General features: G+C 40.1%; 1 protein-coding gene across 8 annotated transcripts in view; it reads left to right on the top strand.

The window, feature by feature from the left end:
* The window catches only part of SIPA1L1 (signal induced proliferation associated 1 like 1), a 388,842-nt gene that overhangs the window by 77,847 nt on the left and 294,552 nt on the right, over positions 1 to 16,443 (top strand). For all 8 annotated transcript variants that reach the window (XM_088839495.1, XM_088839488.1, XM_088839490.1 and 5 more), the window contains one exon: positions 9,828 to 9,893. The gene's annotated coding sequence lies outside the window, so the exon portion shown is untranslated. The remainder of the gene's footprint in view (positions 1 to 9,827; positions 9,894 to 16,443) is intronic.

Below are 16,443 nucleotides of genomic sequence, written 5' to 3'. Positions count from 1 at the left end.
TGATCACATAAACTTAATACAATAGGATGGAAGAAACAAGTGCCTGTGGATTAATTTATTCAGTTTGTCATTCTCACTGAAAAATTCCTTGGGATAACTTCTTGTCTGTCTGTCAGATGTGGATTTCAACAGCATCTGATTGCTTTTCATAAAGAAACTTAAAAAAAGCCTTGGCCCTAAAGAGTTCTTTTAAATGCCTTTCCTTTTCATCTAGTGGGATTTATCTTTGTGTGTGTGTTTTTCACATGCTTCTTGTATTTACAAGATGATTTTACGTTTCTTAACCTTTTTGTGTGGTGCACGGTTTTAAGCTGCAACATAGAACTTGACTGAGTTTTGAATTATCTTTGTACCATCCACCACATGTCCTCCTGGGCTTCCCTGCTGGCTTAGCTGGTGAGGAATCCACCTGCATTGTGGGAGACCTGGGTTCAGTCCGTGGGTTGGGAAGATCCCCTGGAGACGGGAACAGCTACCCACTCCAGTTTTCTGGCCTGGAGAATTCCATGGACTGTATGTATAGTCCATGGGGTTGCAAAGAGTTGGACATGACTGAGTGACTAAACAACAGTTTATACTCTACAGTGGAAAAACTTCTGCAGTTTAAAGATAAACTTAGAAAACGTGAACTAAGATCATAAAACTATTAGTGATAATCATAAGACTTCTCCAGGCAGTGTGACTTGTTATTAAAGACCTCAGTAGACTCTGGAAATGCAGTTACAATGTAGTTATTTCTGACTTTTTGAGAAGATAAATACAGTATCTTTTCTTTGTTTTCGTTTTATGGAGACCCTCACTGGAAGAGTCTCTGATGCTGGGAAAGGTTGGGGGCAGGAGGAGAAGGGGACGACCAAGAATGAGATGGCTGGATGGCATCACCGACTCTGTGGACATGAGTTTGAGTGAACTCCGGGAGTTGGTGATGGACAGGGAGGCCTGGCGGAGAGTCGGACACGACTGAGCGACTGAACTGAACTGAACTGACCTTTTGAGGTTTTTACTAGTTCTAACTCTCGCTCCCCCACCTCCCCCACCCCTCGCCATGCAGACCCCAGGTAGTGGAGTGGTATTTAAGCTTCCCAGGATGTCTCAGTCCTTCCTTTTGGGGTAGTAGTATTCTTCTTTCCTATCCCGTGATATAAATTCTTTAAAAAGACTTGACGTTTTATCACTAATTTGACGTTTCATGCCATGCACTAAGTCATGTACAGTTGCACCGTCTTTAGGTTGTGGTTGGAATTTCATGAGTAGATTGCTCGTCTTCTCTCTCTTGTCCTTTGATTTCAGAACAAAACCAAAGGTCAGTTAGTAGTAAGATTTTACCGGGGCCCTCTGAGGGCAGGTTTTATTAGGTGACTGAATTGAACCAGCATTTGTAAGCCTGCGGAATGTGATGGAAACTCTTCCCTAAAGGATTGCACTACCCTGGCAGTTGAAGTCTCAAGTATGGGCCAGATTTGTGCCTCTGCTGTCTGTCCTTGCCTTTAGGAAGATTTTTAACACCTCTGGTTTTGGGCCTCTGTTTCTCCTATACCCTGGAAACCATTCTGGAAATGGTTCAGAGACACAGAAGGAAGGAGTCTTACCCTCAGAGTCATTAATTCCATTTCTCTTGCCCGTGTTCTTTCGTCTGTTTGAGGAATAGCAGAGGGCTCAGGTGAAAGCATTCGAGTCAGACCTGGCTTTGCATTTGAGCCCTTGTTTGTTAGTTGTGTGACCACAGACAACACGCTTACCCTTTTTACGCCTCAAAACTCAAATGTAAAATTGAGGCTGTGCTAAACCACTGTGCTTTGTGGTTTGGTGAAGCACCATGGTGTCTGTCAAGAAACGTGTGCTCAACGTTGCAAGTTCACACTAAGCACTGGAGCTGGGTCAGTACTCGAAGCTGCTGTGTGGGTCCCCTAGGATCCCACCCTCCTGCTCCTCTGGAGGGGACCGCTATCCAGAAGTTTATGTGTAACACTCCCTTGCTTTTAAAAACAAGTATATCTGTACACAATATAGTTCAGTTCAGTTCAGTCGCTCAGTCGTGTCCGACTCTCCGCGACCCCATGAATCACAGCACGCCAGGCCTCCCTGTCCATCACAATATAGTAGTCCCCCCTTATCTGAAGTTTCTCTTCTTATGGTTCTAGTTACCTCTGATTGTCTGTGCTCTGAAAATATTAAATGGAAAATTACAGAAATAAATATTAAAGGGAAAATTCCATTAAGTGGAAAAGTTAATCAGTTTTAAATTGTACACTGTTTTTTTGAGTATCGTGATGAGATCTGGCTCCATCCTGAGCCATCCCACCCTGGATCTGAACCATCCCCTTGTCCAGCATATCCCTCCCTGTTAAAGTCACTGTGTAGTCGTTGCAGTTATGAGATTGACTCTTGTGAAATTGCAGTGCTCCTGTTAAAGGTTCCCTTATTTTTACTTGATAATGGTCTCCAAAGTACAGGAATAGTGATGCTGGCAGTTTGGATGTGCCAGAGATGAAGGGCTTTCTTTAAGTAAAAAGGTGAAGTTCTTGATGTAATAAGGAAAGAAATACGAATTGAAGATTTGTGGCAACCCCATGTCAGGCATTTGCTTACTTTGAGTCTCTGTGTCATATTTTGACAATTCTCAAAATATTTCAAGGCTTCCACCAGCAAAAGGATTATGATTCCCTGAAGACTGAGATGATAGCATTTTTTAGCAATGTTTTAAAATTAAGCTATGGTAATACATGGTTTTTTTAGACATAATGCTATTGCACACTTAATAGACAGCAGTATAGTATAGATATAACTGTTAAATGCACTAGGAAACCAAAATGTGTGTGACTCCTTTACTGAGATACTCAATTTATTGCAGTGGTGTGGAGCTGAATCTGCAGTATCTCTGAGATGAATCTGTATAGCGGTCAACACTATCCATGGTTTTAGGCAGCCACTCGGGGATGTGGAATGTGTCCCTCGGGAATAAAAAGGGACTACTGTGTGTTTTTAGCTTTGCCTGTTTGGGCTCTGTGAGAATGGCATCCTATCAGATGTTGTCTCTGAAGAGTACTTTATCACTGCCAGTGAGTGTAGAACTCTTGGATCTCCACCTGCCTTTGCTGATGGGCATGGGGTTGGGGTTACAGTTTTTTTGTGTGTGGTGTCTGGCTGGTGTAGGGTGATTTTTATCTGTGGTTTTTTTTTTTTTTTTTTCTTTTTTGTCTATCCTAGGCTTCCCCCTTACTGGCCCTTTAGAGCAAGGCTTCTGATACTGGGTCAGAGGTAGGGACAGTATGTGACATCCCTGGGGGATGAATCCAGTAAGGAAATAGAAATTGATAGGAACCAGATATACCATTTTATAGGAAAGGAAAGGGGAAAACCAGGACAAATCTTGCAGTATTGGATTGGAATTCAGGGTGTCTGTATGAACTCATGGTTTTCAGTAGACATGGATATAGAAAGAAATGAAGAAGTAAATGTGTGTGCATTTAAGTGTGTGTTTTCATTCACTTAGATGACCTTGGAATGGTGATAATACAATTGCAGTATGCACACCCTGATCTTAGTTTCTAAGTACCATTTTTCCCAACTAAAATGGTTGAAATTATTGGACTTAAGAAAACACTTTTTGGTAGCTATCATCAAATAATTAATTTGGCCAAGAATTTTCAATGGACAGCAATCAAGTATTGTGTAAAAGTTTGTTGAGAATTAAGATATATAGTCTGAAAATATCACTTCACAAAATACTTATTAATTACAAAGAGGAAAAGAGTCATTTTACAGTGGGGAAATCTGGCAGAGAGCACCCTAATCAAGTAATTTAAGTTTGCACTGCCAGTCAGGGTGAGAAAAAAAGGAAATAGCATACCACCTGGTAGGGTACAAGAAGAAGACGGAACTCTTCTGTGGTATTCCTGCTGAAAAGTCATAACTTGAAACTAGTCATCAGGAAGTTATCAGACAAACCCAAAGGAAGGGACATGCTACAAAACTGGCCTGACATCCACAAAATTGTTGATGAGGTCATGAAAGTCAAGGATAGTGCGAGGAATTCTCGATTGAAATAGAGTATCGAGCTTCGAAAAGTCAGTGCAATGTGACATCCTGGATTGGATCCTTTTACTAAAATGGACACTACGGGGTGACTGGAGAAAGTCAAGGCTGGTCTGTGGATTAGGTGACCGTACTGTGGATTTGGTGACTGTACTGTTAATTTCTGGGTCTTGATGGTCGTAATTATTGCAGGTTTGGAGGAGAATGTCCTTGTTTATAGAAATGACTCACCAAACTCTGTAGGGTAATAGACCATGATGTTTGCTGCTTACTCTCAAGCGGGCTTCCCTGGTGGCTCAGCCAGTAAAGTGTCTGCCCACAATGCAGAGACCCGGGTTCGATCCTTGGCTCGGGAAGATCCCCTGGAGAAGGAAATGGCAGCCAACTCCGTAACTCTTGTCTGGAAAATCCCATGAATGGAGGAGCCTGGTGGGCTGCAGTCCACAGGGTCGCCAGGAGTTGGACATGACTGAGTAACTTCACTTTCTTTCTCAAGTGGTTTAGGGAAATTAAGTTATTCTAGTCTTGCAGCCTTAAAAAAATTTTTTTTGGTAGGTTGACCTGAGATTATTAAAGAGAACAAAGAAGACCTCTCCTGTGAGCTGACTTTTTCAAAACTGTGAGCTTATCAAGCCAGTCATATGTAAGGTTGAAGAGATTTCCTTTCTCATACTGTCTTGTCTGGCAACTGCCCTTCCTGTGCGGCTTCCTGTTATATCTCGATTTGTCTTTTGGTATTCCGGTTTTAAAATATTCACCATCATCTCCTTACTGTGTTCTTTTCCCAGTTCATTATTTATTTGTCTTCACCTGTGTTTTGCTTTGGTGCAAAAAGCAAAACACTCCTTTGCAGGAAAGTATGATTTGCAGAAACTTTGCACTTTGCTGTTTTGCAGTTCAATGATAATGCTGTATTTAATTTCAGCTGATTTTCTGTGTACTGTTCTTTTCTCCTCAGTTCTCTGGTGAGCTGTTTAAGCTTTTTGCTGCTGCTGTTTTGCTATACTGCCTCTGCCTTAGTGCTGAGCGTGTTCGTGTTCAGACTTTTAGTAAAATGTATTGGGCTGGTTGATTGCTGTCTTAGAATTTAAGTATTCAGAAAATATAAGAAGGTTTAGGGGAAACTGACAAATTCAATGCTGTACTGATCCATAATCTAGCCGTCTAATGACTGTGTGTTAATGGTTAGCCCCCAGAGGTTTAGTATAAAGGCCCTAGTCTAAAAATTTGTGTGGTTCTAGATAGAAGTAGGATGCTGTGGGGGAGAGGGTTTATTGTTACAGCAGCCTTTCAGCTCATATTCCATGTAAGTTATCTATTTGATAGAATCTGCCCTTCCTCCTTAGTACGAAGAATCACAGTTTAAGCCCTTGAATTGTGCACACCCCCCCACCCCACCCCCTGCTTTCTTTGGTGGAACTAAATCTGTCATAGGGCTTGTTTTCCTTAGATAGGTTGGAGGACAAGCTTCTCTTCAGCAGTTACACTAATTTTCATATTTCTGAGAATGATCGAGGAAAAAAGCTTTTAAAACCTAGAGTGGTAGTTACATTGCACTTAGAACACTCCCACACACACAGGCTTTTCTTCAGCGTTTTTTTTTTTCTTGCTGCTTTTACAGTGTAGGTGGCCTTCTCTGGATTGCTTTTGACAGGAAATTGAGCAACCTTTCTTTTTTGGAACAGAGTATATTTTACTGCTGAGAGAGAGAGAGAAAAAAGGAAATGTTTATGTTTTGAAATTTAATTATGAATTTTTGTTTGAAGCCCGATTTAAATCTAGAAAAATGAAAGGAGGGCTTAAATTTAAGATTGTGCTCTAATATTTCTGAACCTTCCTGTTCAGTTTTGGATTTTCCTTTCTTCCTTCCCTGGAGAAAGGAAGGAAGACCCCCAAATTACTTTGCTTATAAAGCTGGCGCCATGGATGGGTATTAAGACGTTTATCACTGCTGTTCTGCTTTTGTCTGAAGCTCTCTTTCTTCCCCAGTGGTCTTCTGTTTGTAGTGGAGGTAGGGTGGGCTCTCCATTGAGTTAATAGGCATCTTGAGTCTAGACTATGTGTTCGCCCTACCTTGGGGAAAGCATGTCATTCAGCAAAGCTTCCTAATCATTTGGCTTGTTCTTGGATGCTCAGGGCTGGGTGGGGAGCTCCAGATTGGAACCCTGCCCCTGGCACACATTCTACCTGGACCCCTGAACCCCGTGGTGCTTTGAGATAGGAATACCAGTCCACCCACCAGTTATCCAGGTGCTCGCTGCCTGGGGTGATTTGGGTGAGTTTGATTGACTAGTTCCTTGATAGCACTGGGGATTCAGGGGAAGAAATGAGACTGTAATTAGAATATATGGAAATGTTGTCCAGTTGGAATGCAGTAATTCTGGTGGAATCTAAGTGTGTTTGGAAATCACGTCCTTTCACTTGAGTTTGAGGTTGGCATGTTTGTTCATGTAGCTAAGTAGGTTATAAATGTCAGGTATGTTTTGTTTATGTAATTAGCTGGTTTTAGCTTATTAATTAAGATAAAAAAACAGAGTACATATTTCAAATATTTCAGGCTTCCTTTCCCATTGTGTAGGTGCAATTTGTAGGGCAGGCACGTAAAAACTGCAGGTTTTATTATCTGGGGTATCTGGTGCTCAGAATATTCTTTATAGGTTCTTTTTCCCACAGTCTTTGTCTGATGTTTATACCACTGGTTATGGTAGGGTAGGAAGGACGTGTTGCAGGGTCTTCTGGAACTCTGTTTTGCTGTATTATGTAAGATCATAGTGCAGGGACAGGGTAAGCCCTCAGCGAGTGTTGTTTTGAATGCAGTTAACATAAGTTTTGAAGTCCCTTTATATTTGGATGAATGAGTGATGGGAGTCCAAGGTGACAAGTTGGGAAGATAAACTTACCCCCTTGTCTTCAACAGGAATTGAAAATATCTGTGAGTGAAATTAAGTTTTGATTCTTCTTACTCTTCTAGTCTTCCACTTTATATGTTTAGGAACAGGGTTTGGAAATTAACCCAGTTTGAAATAGTATTCACTTCCCCAAACATTAAAAAACTGATTTCTTGGAAGCTCTTTTGTACATGTATAGTCTGGCTTATTTTAATATTTTTAGAAATAGGCACATGTACTGGGGTTTCCCTGGTGGCTCAGATTGTAAAGAATCTGCCTGTAATGCAAGAGATGTGGGTTTGATCTCTGGGTTGGGAAGATCACCTGGAGAAGGGAATGGCTACCCACCCTAGTATTCCTGCCTGGAGAATCCCATGGACAGTGGAGCCTGGTGGGCTACAATCCATGGGGTTGCAAAGAGTCAGACACAACTGAGTGATTAACACTTTGCACTTTTTTCACTGTGGATTTTAATGTTGGGCATGTTAAAGTGCTGCATTCAATGTGCCAGCAAATTTGGAAAACTCAGCAGTGGCCACAGGACTGGAAAAGGTCAGTTTTCATTCCAATTCCAAAGAAAGGCAATGCCCAAGAATGTTCAAACTACCACACAACTGTACTCATTTGATACACTTGGAAAGTAATGCTCAAAATTCTTCAAGCTAAGCCTCAACAGTACATGAACCGAGAACTCCCAGATGTTCAAACTGGGTTTAGAGCAGAAGAACCAGAGATCAAATTCCCAACATCCATTGGATCATAGAAAAAGAGAATTCCAGAAAAATATCAACTTCTGCTTCATTGACTACCCTAAAACCTTTGACTGTGTGGATCACAACAAACTGTGGAAAATTCTTCAAGAGATGAGAATACCAGACCCCTGTACCTGCCTCCTGACAAACCTGTATGAAGGTCAAGAACCAACAGTTAGAACCAGACATGGAACAACAGACTGGTTCCAAATTGGGAAAGGAGAATGTCAAGGCTATATATTGTCACTCTGCTTATTTAGCTTCTATTGCAGAGTACATTATGCGAAATGCTGGGCTGGATGAGTCAAAAGCTAGAAAAAAGATTGTAGGGAGAAATGTCAGTAACCTCAGATATGCAGATGACACTACCCTTATGGCAGAAAGAAAAGAGGCACTAAAGGGCCTCTTGATGAAAGTGAAAGAGGAGAGTGAAAAATCTGTTTTAAAGCTCAACATTCAAAAAATGAAGATCATGACATCTGGTCCCATCACTTCATGGCAAATAAATGGGGAAACAATGGAAACAGTGACAGACTTTATTTTCTTAGGCTCCAAAATCACTGCAGATGGTGACTGCAGCCATGAAATTAAAAGATGCTTACTTCTTGGAAGAAAAGCTATGACCAACCTAGACAGAATATTAAAAAGCAAAGACATTACTTTGCCGACAAAGGTCCATCTAGGCAAAGCTATGGTTTTTCCAGTAGTCATGTGTGGATGTGAGATTTGGACCATAAAGAAGGCTAAGCACTGAAGGTTTGATGCTTTTGAACTGTGGTGTTGGAGAAGACTGTTGAGAATCCCTTGGACTGTAAAGTGATCCAACCAGTCTATCCTGAAGGAAATCAACCCTGAATATTCATTGGAAGGACTGATGATGAAATTGAAACTCCAATATTTTGGCCACCTGATGGGAAGAGCTTAATCATTAGAAAAGATCCTGATGCTGGGAAAGCATGCAGGCATGTGTCACAGTCCATGGGGTCACAGAGAGTCAGACACGACTGAGCAGCTGAACAACAGCAATGTATGTCTGATGCCTGCAGCCACAGGAAACGTCTAAGGGTTCTAGTTGAGTTTATATATAACTTACGTGAAATGACCAGTGAGAGGATTGTGGAATTTCTAAATCATCAGAGTATTTGGTTGCTTTGGAACAGATTTTGCCATCGCATCACTGTGGGCATTTTTGGATTGATTGAGTGTACTGTCCTGAACCTTATAGATTGTTTAGCAGCATCCCTGGCTTCTACCGATTAAATCCAGTAGTGTATATCCCCTTCCTCTGTTGTGACAACCAAAAATATTTTCAGACACTGCAGGATGTCCCTCAGGGTATAGAACTGCCCCCTGTAGAGAGCCACTGGTTTGGAACAGTGGTTCCCACAGGCAAGTCTGTCACCAGCTACATCAGAATCACCTTGTGGGGGGCACTTCTTACTCATACAGTTTCCTGGGTTTCTCCCCAGACTCTGATCAGATTATGTGGGGTGAGGTCCTAGATTGGCAGTCTGCATAGAGGTTGAACAGCCAGGTTTAAGAATTTGTTCTGTAAAATGACACAAAGGAATTTACTTAACAATACAGAAAGAAAACAGAAAGAGACTCTCAGACTTAGAAAATGAATTTATGGGTGGCTGGGGTGGGGGATGGGGGATGGGATGGTTAGGGAGTTTGGGGTGGTCATGTACAAACTGCTGTATTTAAAATGGATAACCAACAAGGACCTATTGTGTAGCACATGGAACTCTGCTCAATGTTAATGTGGCAGCGTGGATGGGAGGGGAGTTTGAGGGAGAATGGGTACATGTATACGTATGGCTGAGTCCCTTCACTGTTCACCTGAAACTATCACAACTTTGTTAATTGATTATACCCCAATTTTATGGTATATAAATGTAAATTTTATATTGTACAATATAAAAAGTTAAAAGAATGTTGTGCGAATAGAAGAGGCTATTGGTTGGCTTAAATTTAGATGTATGTTGACTGCACGTAAAGAGATTACAAATTATAGAGAAAAGTTTTAGAGGGAAAGTATAAGATTTCACAGTTGTGACTTGATTGGTAGCTATGATTTCCCCCTTTATTACTATTTTCAAAATTTGAGAATAATCTGATCGTACTGAAGTTCGTAATTATTTTACTCTAGGTTTTGTGAGAATACCTCAAGTTGGAGTTGGAAGGAAGATTTACCACGACTTTGAAGTGGAATCAGGTGAGTTGGTAGATTAGTTGCAAAGGATCATTGAACTCAGAGTTTATTGTTAGAAAACCTGCCACTTACCGCAAAATTTTGATTTGGTAAATGTGGATTCTGTATCTTTCCCCACTGGTTTTTCCTCCTTTGTTGTTCTATAGCTGAGAGGCAGGAACGGGGACGATAGGAGACTCTTGTTCAGTTTTTAGTCATTGATTTCTGAATTCGTTTTTGTCATTATACAGTAAATTATTTTTCTGCAACTTAGTAATATTTTTGTTACATGACTATTTTCATTCCATCAGCATTTCAGAACATCTGTGTTTCTTAAAATTTGATGGGAGGTTGTACCCTAACCTGTGTCTAAATAAGAATCATGTTAACCCTGATGCATTAGTGTATAATTTGGAACACCAAGCTCCTGAAAAATTGAGAGATGGCTGGATGATCTGTTGAATTGACATTTGCCATTGATTCAGAGTGATTGCATTTGGTTACTGCTGGGTAGAGACCCAGTTCTGTCCTGGGCTTATCCCAACGTTTAGTGGATATTTCTCAAATGCTTTATTCAGTTGTCAAAGGACATTCTCATTGAACAAAATAACAGTTTAATTTGATAGAAAGAGACTTTTCTATAGGCTGGAATGCTGTAATATGCTAAGCTCCTAAATTCAGATAAAACAAGTGATTTGGCATTAGGTAGGTTGCTTTGGTTTTGTTACTTAACCTTCCTCTTAGCCAGATGCTGAAACAAAGAGTTTGGAATTTTTTTTATCACTGCTTTGTCATAGTAAATTGCCTAAGGAGCCAGCTCTTCTGGAATACTGCATTCTATGAAGGACGGTCAAGGTTATCTGAGCATCTCACCTCTGCAAACCTTTGTGCAGAGCTGAGGGCTTCTTTTCAGATGCCCGCTGGGTAATTGGAGCCCTGATTTCAAAGTGGCTTGCTATTTCTGACCTTCCTTGAATTTCAGTAAGAGAAAGTGGAAAATGATTATCTCTGAAAATGTTTTTCAAGTACATTAGGACACTTTCCTGTTAGCATTGATTTGACCATTCCCAGAATCATTCTTTAAGAGGTGGGAATCCAAGAAAGATTTTTAGATCTCTGTGATTTTTAACTGTTTGAAGAGCTCGAGTTTTTTTTTTTTTAATCAGTAACACAACAGAAAAACTACTTTGAGAATGTAGCTGTTTGGAACCATCAAAAACTGCTGAATGGTGAAGCAGACAGCCTGCAGGGTTGCTCCATGTAGGGAGCTGTGGCTCATGTACTTTGCAAAGGATGAAAAAAATCAGTGCATATTGTTGAGCGCCCTCTGGTTCTCGCCTCAATCTTGGAAGTTGTTTTTCGAGATTTACTTTTTTTCCCCTCCTCAGTACGTGTGTACTGTTGAAATGTGCACCTTCAGTATACTCCCTGTATGTCTTAAAGTATTTTAAACACTCTTAAATAAGGATCAATTCCTGGTTGGTACACTTGAATATGTTAAGTTTGAGGGTTACTATGAGGCCAAGCTTGTGTAGCTTTTATGGTGGAGCAGCCACACCCTGTCTTTTGATTTCAGTTGAATTTTTAATGGTGGTAGTATCTGATGATGCTGGTACAGAACATCCGTTAGGTGAGGTGGGAGAGTCTTTGCTTATGCATTGATACATGCTGGAGCTACTCGGACAGCAGAGGGGAAGGAGCCATGATGGAAAGGTTCTCCACACCTGCTGGTGGCCTGACTGTGGCTTTCGAAATCCATACTTCTTTCTTAACTTCTATTTAAGGAATATCCAAAACCATTCCCTTCCTGCAAGATAAAAATCCAAAAAGAAAAAAATGCCCAATGAAACCCAAACTCACAATACCTTGTATTTTATATGTGGTCCTGTGTGTATCTTGGAGAAGGAAAATGGCAACCCACTCCAGTATTCTTGCCTGGAGAATCCCATGGACAGAGGAGCCTGGCAGGCTGCCGTCTATGGGGTCGCAAGAGTTGGACACGACTTGGCGACTAAACCACCACCATGTATATCTTATTAAGTGCATCATTTTTATACTTTTTATTTATGTTTTGAGTCGTGTTGTTCTGGAATAGAACTGAGAAAGCATACTTTTTTCCTTTTCTTAAATTAAAAAAAAAAATTGCTGTGTTTTTTCTAAATACCCAATGAGAAACAGTAATGTTAATCGAAATTGATCTCTGACTAAATTATGTGCTTTACACTAAAAGCATTTGAAACATTTGAATAATTTTCTCAATTGTATTTTTCTTTGGGTTTTTCCATTCTTGTATGGACAGTTATTTACTCATAGCTGAGTGAGATATTTCTTACATTTTTTCCCTTTGTTGTGGTGTGGTTATTGGATGCTAGGCTTCTGCTTTTCATGAGATAATCACTAAGGAAGTTTTTTTTTTTTTTAATAATTGTATTTATTTATTTTTAACTGTGCTGGGTCTTCATTGTTGCATGGGCTTTTCTCTTGCAGTGAACACGGGCTACTCTAGTTGCAGTGCATGGACTTCTCATTGCAGTGGCTTCTTTTTGTGGAGCAGAGGCTCTAGGGTGCCTGGGCTTTGGTAGTTGCAGCACGTGGGGCTCAGTGGTTACAGGCTCAGTAGATGTGGTACACAGGCCCAGTTGCTCTGTGGCATGTGGGATCCTCCCATATCAGAGATAAGTCTTGTGTCTCCTGCATTGGCAGGCGGGTTCTTTACCACTGAGCCACCAGGGAAGCCCCTGAGAAAATTTTATAAAGCTCTCCACTCCTTTTTTTTTTTTTTTTTCAAAATAAAAAAGAATAACACGGGTCACATTTACTTAGACTAATAGCTTGTGGATATAATACACAAAAGTAAAGACATCCATCTTGTTGTTTTATGGGAAGTCCCAACCATTTAGTAAGTTTAAAAAGGAAAGAAAAAAAAAGTGCATTCTCCTAGACTTTCCTTGGTGTTCCGTGGAGTGGTAGCAAGAAATCTAATAATCAAAATGCTTTACATCAATTATCAGGATGATAGACTGTCGATAGCAGATTCACAAAGGAGTTAAAAAATGGAAGCTTGGAAAACATTTCCTTCCTGGCTGTCCATCCTGTAGATTCCTTGTCTCATCCATTGATGCAACCTCTTTTCTCATTATTTCAACAAATTATGTCTACCCTAAAACATGAGAGAACTGCTCCTCATATCCAGTACAGTTTTCTCTTTAAACATAGCCCAGTGACAGACAGTAGATTAACTGACAACAGGAGTTTGAATATATTAATGCAAAGAAGAGCTCAAATATTTACCTGAATAGATTTTTAGATTCTGAGGCTCATCCTGAATTGGAGTTTCACAGTGGGATTGAGGATACAAAAGGGAATCAATATTTTCAAATGTATACCAGCTTAAATTTTATTTTATTTTTAAAATCTTTATCTTTTTCTGAATTTTTACTTTATATTGGAGTATGTGCATGCATGCTTATCACTTCAATCACATCCAGGTCTTTGCGACCTCATGAACTGTAGCCCACCAGGCTCATCTTTCCTTGGGATTCTCCAGGCAAGGATACTGGAATGGGTTTCCACGCCCTCAATCCCAAACTCCTAATTGATCCGCCCCCATACCTCTCCCTTTTAGTAACCATAGGCTTGTTTTTTAAGTCTGTGAGTCTGCTTCTGTTTTGTAAACAAGTCATTTTAATCATTTTAGATTTTTTTCAGAGAAATACTAGCCGAAATTTTATTAACTAAAAGTGAAAGTCGCTCAGTCATGTCCGACTCTTTGTGACGCCATGGACTATACAGCCTGTGAAATTCTCCAGGCCAGAATACTGGAGTGGGTAGCCTTTCCCTTCTCTAGGGAATCTTCCCAACCCAGGGATCGAACCCAGGTCTCCCGCATTGCAGGCGGATTCTTTACCAGCTGAGCCACCAGGGAAGCCTATTAACTAAAAGCTAACTATATTGTAATACGAAGGTAATAAAAATTTAGAGTAGCATAGGAATGAGTGCAGAGTTTTCCTTTTACCTTTGGCCATGACTAATTTGATTTGAATTTTGTATACCCAGGGATCACTTCAACATTTTTTCATTATGCTAATTTGTTATTTAAAGGCTGCTTCTTTGTTCTTAAAAAAGAAAACATTGTAACAACCTGTAGAACTGTTGTGTGACCCCTTCACATTTGCTAATCCTGGCATCACCTTTTCCTTTTCAGTCAGAAAAAGTTTTCCCTGAATTCTTAACCTTTATCTTCTTTAGAACCTGAGAATACAGTTTCCACATCTAATAGAGCATTGCCTCTTCTGAATTTATTCTAGGGATGAATAGAACACATGGGAGCAGGAATTAAGTTATCTTTGGAGGTGTGTCTTGTTTCTTAGTACTTGCTCATTTTCTGGAGGCCCTGTATTTGTATGGATTCGATTCTTTACAATGATACCATGTTACCCACTTTGTTGACTGTCAATAAATTAAAATTTGCTAATGAAGTAGTATTGAGCTTCTTACATAAGGAGTCAGAGAAGAGAGAAGCAAGAACACGAACTGTGTGTGCGTGTGAGTGGAGGTCATGGTGGGATGTATGCAGAGCTCTGCTCTGTTCATGCCTTCCCTTCCAGCCTTGAAAACCCAGGCAGGTGAAAGCATTCGTGAACACCTGGCTTCTGGGAGCAGATCACAGGATAGAATGGGAAGTGAAGCTTGGGGAGAGTTTGCACCTGCCATTTCTTCATGATTCACTGATGTTTCTCACAGGGCTTTGGAAACTCTTAGGTGGTGGAGCCTTAATTTAAAACCTGGGCTTTGTATTAATGTTTGTCAGGGAAACCTGGCGTGCTGCAGTCCATGGGGTCGCAAAGAGTTGGACACTACTGAGTGACTGAACTGAAGAATCTTTTAGATATAAAAGGAAATTGTAAATGTCTTACCAGTTTTTGAGTGGCTTTTGTCAAAATCCCTTAAGAGCCAAATTCAAGTCATATCACAGGTGAAGTCTTAGGTATAGCGATATCCTGTAATGCTGTGCTTTGGGCGTTTTGGTACTTCTTCTCCTAGGAGGAGGACTTTATTATGTCTTTTTGAAAATGGCTTTTAAGCATTTCACATTTTAAGCAGTTCACATCTGCACAGAACATGCTAGAGTTTCTAGTGAGTCTGTGAGAGGTTTGGGTGTACAGTCCTTCCAAATAACATCAGCCTTTTCAGAGCAGGGGATGTTTCTCAAACTGTTGTTTGTCTCTGCACATGGCTAGCTCTGTGTTCTTCCCGTAATGGTTTACTTAATGAAAATGGACTGATCAGTGCTCTGGAAGAGTCTTCAGTAGGTAAATAATGAATGGTTGCTCAAAAACTAATAGACTTTGATTTTTTTTTTTTCATGGAGTCATTAAAAAAAAAATCTAACTCAATTCAGTGACTGACTGCTTTCTGCTACTGACTGATGTTTTTCTCCGCAGTCAATTGGGAAATAAATGGTTTGAGAAATGGACCAGGTAACATTTGATGGGTTTAGGGACCTCTGGGCGTGTTCTGACCTTAAAGCTTTCATGGTTACAAGCAGTAGGATATTTATTCTACTGCTATTCCTACTTGTTTTCTCTCTGAATTTATTAGTGGAAAAGTTAATTAAGTGTATACCTATTTAATGCCTAATATATAGAGACAGCTTTTTGCTTAGTGTTGACCAGGAAAAAAATACACACACACACAAAAAGAAATGCTTCTTGTTTTTCTGGAGGGGGAGATAAGATATAATTAATAATCAAATGTAATTAGTCGTTTAGTGGAAGTGTATGTAAAATGCATTTAGGTGTCAGTGGAGGGAGAATTAAATCCATAGAGGTGGCATCATTAGAACTGGGCACTGAGAGACCTAGCCATCTTTCCATCCATCCATCCATCTACCATCCATCAATACATCTACCAAAAGAGTAACATTTGTTTTTCACATAATCAAAATAATTCATATGCACTCTGTAAAATCTGGATGTTCGTAAAAGGCCCAGTAGTCAAAGTAAAAATCACCCAGTTCCCACCAGCTCACCCAGCTGCTTCCACCCAAAGACAGCTATACCAGCAAGCATTTTCACTTTTTATTTGTGAGATTTTTCAAACATTCACAGAAATAGGACAGCACAACAGCCCCCTATATACTCATCAATCTAGCTTCAACAAGTACAGGCATCTTACCTTTCTCGTTCCATTTATCTTCTTCCTGTTTTTATGGTTTAAAACCTTTTTTTGTGTATGTGTGTTTTAAAGCACAGACCGAATATACCATTCAACCTATAAATATATCACTAAGTATTTTTTAACAGAAAATGACTTTGAAGTGAGTCACAGTATCATTTCCCTTAATGAAATGAATGATTATGATTTAATATTATTTACTTCTAGTTTGTCCTGGAGTCCATGTTCACCTTCCTCCTTTGTCTGAAAATGGTCATTTTACAGTTTGTTGGAATCAGGATCCAAGCCTGATGAACACATTGCATCTGTCACTTTAGAGACTTTCTTAATCTGTAACATCTTCCCTTCTCTCCTTTTTGTTCGTGTAATTTGTTGTAGAAGAAACTGGGTCGTTTGC

This window comes from Moschus berezovskii, chromosome 9, assembly GCF_049115385.1.
Source record: "Moschus berezovskii isolate FMDL1 chromosome 9, NW_MosBer_1.0, whole genome shotgun sequence".
In the NCBI taxonomy this organism is placed as follows: Eukaryota; Metazoa; Chordata; class Mammalia; order Artiodactyla; family Moschidae; genus Moschus; species Moschus berezovskii.
Note: the sequence above shows the minus strand (reverse complement) of the source record. Positions and strands in the feature narration are given on the sequence as shown.